The sequence below is a fragment of the Stegostoma tigrinum genome, chromosome 21, assembly GCF_030684315.1.
Source record: "Stegostoma tigrinum isolate sSteTig4 chromosome 21, sSteTig4.hap1, whole genome shotgun sequence".
NCBI classification, from domain to species: domain Eukaryota; kingdom Metazoa; phylum Chordata; class Chondrichthyes; order Orectolobiformes; family Stegostomatidae; genus Stegostoma; species Stegostoma tigrinum.
Window position 1 is genome coordinate 47,511,171 of NC_081374.1, and position 6,398 is coordinate 47,517,568.

Genomic DNA, 6,398 nt, shown 5'->3' on the forward strand with positions numbered 1-6,398 from the left:
AGTTCTCTCAACCAGTTTTGGGCACATAGTCATTTATAACAGAGGGAACAAGGCAGCCATTTTGTGTCAAAATTTAGGACAGTTGGATGTCTTTAGAAATTGAGGGAAAGATACTGGTGCAATGGTAATATCACTGGACTACTAACCTTGAAGATATGGCCATGGGTTCAAATCCCACGATGGCAGATTTTGGAATTTAAACGTAAATAAATCTGGCATATGAAGCTAGCATCCGTGATGGTAACTACATAATCAATGTAAATTGTCATAAAAGCCCATCTTTTCACATGTCTTTTAAGGAATATGACCTCAGACCACACAGCAGTGTGGTTAACCCTTACTAACCACTGAAATGGCCTGGCAAGCCACTCAGCTCAAGGGCGATTAGGGATGGCCAATAAATTCTAGTCTTGTCCTATCTTAGCAAACTTGCCTTATTAACTACCCAGACAAGCCCCTCTCATCTGATTCTAGCCCTACTTTACTCTGCAGCATTCCCAGAAAAACATACCAATGCTGGGACATCTCAGAGTGAACTGGCAAGAACAGGTGCTGGTGCCATCTTTAAAAGGCCATTGTGCCAGTCAGGCTGGGGAGATGCCCTGCATTGATGTTTGCCCCATCTATTAGTACCCCACTTGGTGGGCAGTGACTTAGAGGCCCTGCAGGATGAGGTATTGCGCAAGTGGAATGCCCTGTTCCCCCATGCCATCCAGCTCCTCAGGCATCTGGAGGAATGCACAGCAGCGTGAGTCAATCCTCTTCCTAATTATGCCAGCTTAAGGACCACCATCTTCTCTCCAATATCATAAACCCCATCTTTGTTACTGTACCCACCACGCACCATGCACCCACCAAGACTCTACCACTCTCACCATGGCCTACAAGATCACCTCTCACTCACTGTTACCCACCCCCAACCACCAATCCCACAAACCCTGCATGCCCTCTGCACTGCCTGCTCACTCACTCACTCATTCCTCCCCACTACGCCAATGATAAAAGTTGTTCCACTCAGTTTGGAGAATCAGGAGACCCTCAAACCTGTGTGTTAATTCAGCATTCAACATTGAGTACTTGTACATCTGTGCCTTATTAGTAGTTAGTCTTCTGGACATGTAAACTAATCAATATGAAGAGGAGAGGTCAGCAGAATCATCAAGATCTTTACTAACATCAATGATTTATCAGGTGTTACCCCACTCCATTATCAAATCTAAAATCGGAAGGTTTTGGTGTAAAACAGAACGAAAACTAATGCTCAGAAGTTGATGGGTAAGGGAACAATGGTCAACCAACATCAATGATTAGCAATCCCTGGCCATTGCCAAGATGGGTTAGGTTAGGCTCCTTCCATACACGCACCACCCTTTGTATGAAAAAGTTGCCCCTTTGGACACATGGGGAGGGAGGCCCAGGGAGATGATGCACGCTATCACCCTGGGATGATGACCCGGAGTTCTCCCCACTTCAGGCACAGGGAAGAACTAAATCTCTCAGTACCAAGGTTACCAAAGACTGCTGTAAAGAGGCTTGGACCCTCTGGGACATGGGAGTGCACTGCCTCTATTCCTCCATTCTACAGAACAGCTCCAGGATCAGTAAAACGCTTACATCTCACTGATTGATTGTCACAGAATTATAGAGTTATACAGCACAGAAACACTCCCTTTGGTCTAACGTGCTGCCCAAATATCCTAAAGTGAACTATTCCCATTTGTCAGCATTTGGCCCACATCCCTTTAGCCCCTTCCTTTCCACGTACCCATCCAGATGCATTTTAAATGTTGTAATTGTACCAGCCTCCACCACCTCCTCTGGCAGCTCGGTCCATAGATGCACCATCCTCTGTGTGAAGATGTTGCCCCTTAGGTGCCTTTTGAATCTTACCTATCTCACCTAAAAGCTACACCCTCTAGTTTTGGACTCCCCTATCCTGGGGAAAAGACCTTGCCTTTATCCATGGTCATGATTTTATCAACATTGTCACCCCTCAGCCTCAGGCGCTCCAGGGAAAACAGCCCCAGCCTGTCCCTTTAGCTCAAACCCTCCATCACCAGCAAATTCCTTGTAAATCTTTTCTGAACCCTTTCAAGTTTCATAACATCCTTCCTATGGCAGGGAGACCAGAATTGCATGCAGTATCCCAGCAGATGCCTAACCAATGTCCTGTACAGCTGAAACATGACCTCCCAACTCCTATAATCAATGACCTAAATCAATAAAGGCAAGTATACTAATTACCTTCTTCACTATCCTGTCTACCTGCAACTCCACTTGCAAGGAACTATGAACCCGCACCCCACGTCTCTTTGTTCACTCCCCAGGACCCTAACATTAGGTGTATAAGTCCTGCCCTTATTTGCCCTAACAAATTCAGCATTTTATCTTAACATTATCTAAAACACCACATGCCACTCCTCTATTTCCTTTCTTCATGTAATTAAGTAACGTAACGTACCATATTAAAACTGCTGCCTCTCAATAAACGATCCGAAAATTGTTACAAATTGTCGTCGGCTGACATTAGGTAGCTGTGATTGTGAACCTCCTAAAATCAACACCAATTTCATTTCCCATAACATGTGCCTCTCTCTCTCTCTCTCATCCCAGGAGGAGAACACCCCACACCAGGGCAGAAAGACAAGTCGATGGTGGGCTGCCTGACATTAGACTCCTTTTAAAAAGCATTTCCCCATTCTGACCACTGAGAGCTGACTGACTGTGTCCAAGCCCCTCAACTGGAGTTGGAGGTTACGCTGCACTTTCTGTGTCAGAATCTCCAAGGGAAGGTGATCCTGTTTGACCTGGCAGAGGCTAATGGCAAGCTTCCTGGCTTTGTGTTTGCATGGAACAGCACAACAAGACAATAGTCAGATGAGCCTGGTATCTCTGGCTGAGGGGTGCAAAATGGCAATGTAAGGCATTGACGCCAAGAGCATCCAGGTAGGCTCAGGGTGAGTGAGTGCTATCAATGAGCACAGAGACAGAGATCCAGCCTGGTGCAGTCCATGACCTGGCAATGTCTCTCTGCAGGCCCAGCATTACACAGAGTTACTGAGGGAGCCTGAGGGCCAGGACTGAAGGGCTGTAGGGTCCTGAGAGAGGTTCGGAGATCTGCCATGAGGGGTCTTAGAGGCTGGCACATCAGATGCCAATATCTACAGGGTGCATATGATCAGCACTTGTGCAGCTTACTCTAAAAGGTACTGGTGAGAAATAATGGGAACTGCAGATGCTGGAGAATCCGAGATAACAAAGTGTGAGGCTGGATGAACACAGCAGGCCAAGCAGCACCTTCGGAGCACAAAAGCTGACGTTTCGGGCCTAGACCCTTCCTCAGAAAAGGGGGATGGGGGAGAGGGTTCTGAAATAAATAGGGAGAGAGGGGGAGGCGGGTACTGGTGCCTGGCAACCAACATAAGGTCCATTGGAACCAGCATCAAGCTGAAGTGGCCAGGTATCCGCTCGCACTTCCATGGCGAGAATTCTTGATGATGAAATTGTCTGGCAAATTTGAGAAGATCGGAAGCTAAATATTAAAGACTTGAGATGAGCCATTACTAAGGCACTTAAGAAGCAATAACTACCTCTTAGTGAACCAGTCTCACCATGCCGTGTACACAGTTCTGGTAATCCTGCTATAAGAAGGATTTTATTCAATTGGAAAGGATGCAGAAAAGATTTACTAGGATGTTACTGAGATTGGAGGATTTGATTTATAAGGAGGGGCTGGATAAGGTGGGATTTCTTTCACTGGAGTGGAAGGGGATTGAAGGGTGACCTTGCATAGGCTTATAAAAGCATGAGGAACATAGACAAGGTTAAAAAGCACTCCCAGGGCAGGGCAGAGCTTCAAAACTAGAGGGCATAATTTTAAGGTGAGAGGAGAAGGATTTAAGAGGGACCTGGCGGGCAACATTTTCACACAGAGGGTTATGTATATATGGAATGATCTGCTAGAGGAAGGGATAGATGCAGGTAAAGTTGCAACATTTAAGAGACTTTTGGGCCAGCACAGGAGCAGGAAAGGTTTGGGGGGATATGAGCCAAGTGCAAGCAAATGGTACGCAAATGGCATGGACAGTTTGAACCAAAGGGTCTGTTTCTGTGCTGTATGACTATGCGTGACTCACAATGTTGAGATAGGCATCCCTGGACTTACACACGATTCAGTCATAAATTTCGACATAGCCGACATCATTCAGGTCCCTATAAAGGTCTGCCCCATTAACCTGAGCCTGGTAATATCTGTGATTACTAAGTACAAGCAGTTATCAGTCTGATAGTGTAACAAAGTATTACATTGAAGTCTAAGGCTAAAGACAGTTAGAGATAACAAAAAGTGTGGAGCTGGATGAATGCAGCAGGCCAAGCAGCAGAGGAGCACAAAAGCTGATGTTTCGGGCCTAGACCCTTCATCAGAAAAAGGGCTAAAAACAATTATTGGCTTTCTCCTTGACTAGTCTATTGCAAAGACAAAGTGTTCATATGGCATCAAACCACACAGACAGTGAGATCTCAGTTGACTGTTTGCCTCGCTGTGTTTGGGAATGTAATACGTAGCCATTCCCAGATAACAAGGTGTGACTTTTCTGATGAAGGGTCTAGGCCCGAAACATCAGCTTTTGTGCTCCTGAGATGCTGCTTGGCCTGCTGTGTTCATCCAGCTTCACACTTTATTATCTTGGATTCTCCAGCATCTGCAGTTCCCATTATCACTCATTCTTTAAATACTGTCTGCTTGCCTTTTATCATTCAGATCACGAGATTCTCTTCCTCGAACACTGAACTCAGACATTGTAGAGTTCCAGTCCACTACAGCCAGGCTCTCCAGTGCAGCACTGAGAGGCCGCTGCACTGTCAGAGGAGCCGATTTTTAAAATACGATTGTTATCGTTAACTACATCTCACTCTGATGTAAAAGATCCCACAGCCACTTTTGGGAATAGAGCAGGACAGTTCTCTTCGGTGTCCTAGCAGATATCTATGTCTGTGACCCAAATGAGATTATCATCAAAATGCTGTTTTTGGGACTGTGATGTGTATCAATTATCTGTCATATTTTCTACAGTACAATAGTCATCGCACCTCAAAAAAGGTGCTCCATTGTCTGTAAAGCAATTCACATTCTTGAAAATTATGAATCCAAGTTTTTCTCCCACGTTCAGGGTAGGCTATCACTCTTGTATGCACATATATTGTTGCCCCACACAATGTTTTCTTGCAAGACCAGTGGTGTTAAAGAATCATAGAAACCCTACAGTGAATAAGGACGCCATTCAACCCATCAAGCACACCAACCCTCTGAGCGGCACCCCTCCCACAGCCAACCCCCAACCGTTAACCTCACATTTACCATGGCTAACCCACCCAGCCTACCCAATTTAGCGTGGCCAAGCCAGCTAACCTACCCGTCTTTGGTCTGTGGGAGGAAACCCACGCAAAGACAGGGAGACTGTGCAGACTCCACGCACACAGACACAGTCACCCGAGGGTGGAATCGAACCCGGGTCTGACCGCGGCGCCACCGCAAGGGGAAAGCATCAAAGTCCACAGCAAAGTCCGAGACTCCAGACTGCAACCCATTACTTAAATGGTAACAAGCTGCATTTTCTTACCAGCCGCAGTCCACAAGCGTTGAAAACTCACTGATATTCCAGGGTACGAGTGCAGCCTCTCTGTGATCAGACTTCCCGAGCTCTGTGTTCCCCTGACACTGACACTCCTTGTATCCAGTTTGATGACAGTCTCCACCTGGTCTCACTCAATGTCTCAGTTCTCTGTAACACCAAGGGTGCTCTTAAAAAACTCACCGACCCCTCTGCTTTCAAACTCTTGCTGTGTCAGAGGCTCTGTTGTAAATTGCCTGAATGCATCTCCCTCCTAACTTCAGAATTTACACTGTCAGTAGCTCTTGCAGAACAGTAACAAGCTTCAACTGGAAAACAAGAGACATCTGAAAGTGTGGAAGCATGCACTCCAGCAGACAGCCCCATCTATAGGATAGGGAGACTCCAACTGTGAAAACGCTCAGAGCCCGAACAGCTCTCAAGTTTCTGAAAATGAGTGGAAGAGTGTCATTGGATAATTCAAAGACGGCAGTTAAGTTGGTTTTTGTTAGTTGAAAGAATCAAAGGTTCTCAGGGATAGATGATAATGTGCAACTGAGAACACAAACAGATCATCCATGATCATGTTGAATAGCAGAGAGGGCTTGAAAGTCTAGATAGCCCACTTCTACTCCTAATGCAATATATTTGAATCAAATACAATATTCATACATTTATATTTCCACTGCCCTCTGTATAGAAAAATACCTCGTGATCTAATGTCAAGGCTGTCCAGTCCACCAAGCTCTGGGACTTTCACTTTTGACATGGCTCACGAAGAATACC

At 45.8% G+C, this 6,398-nt stretch overlaps 1 protein-coding gene across 2 annotated transcripts in view; it reads right to left on the reverse strand.

The window, feature by feature from the left end:
* dram2b (DNA-damage regulated autophagy modulator 2b) overlaps positions 1-5,966 on the reverse strand; it is an 89,141-nt gene extending 83,175 nt beyond the window's left edge. For both annotated transcript variants that reach the window (XM_048552850.2, XM_048552852.2), the window contains exon 1: positions 5,622-5,966. The gene's annotated coding sequence lies outside the window, so the exon portion shown is untranslated. The remainder of the gene's footprint in view (positions 1-5,621) is intronic.
* Positions 5,967-6,398: the final 432 nt, after the last annotated feature.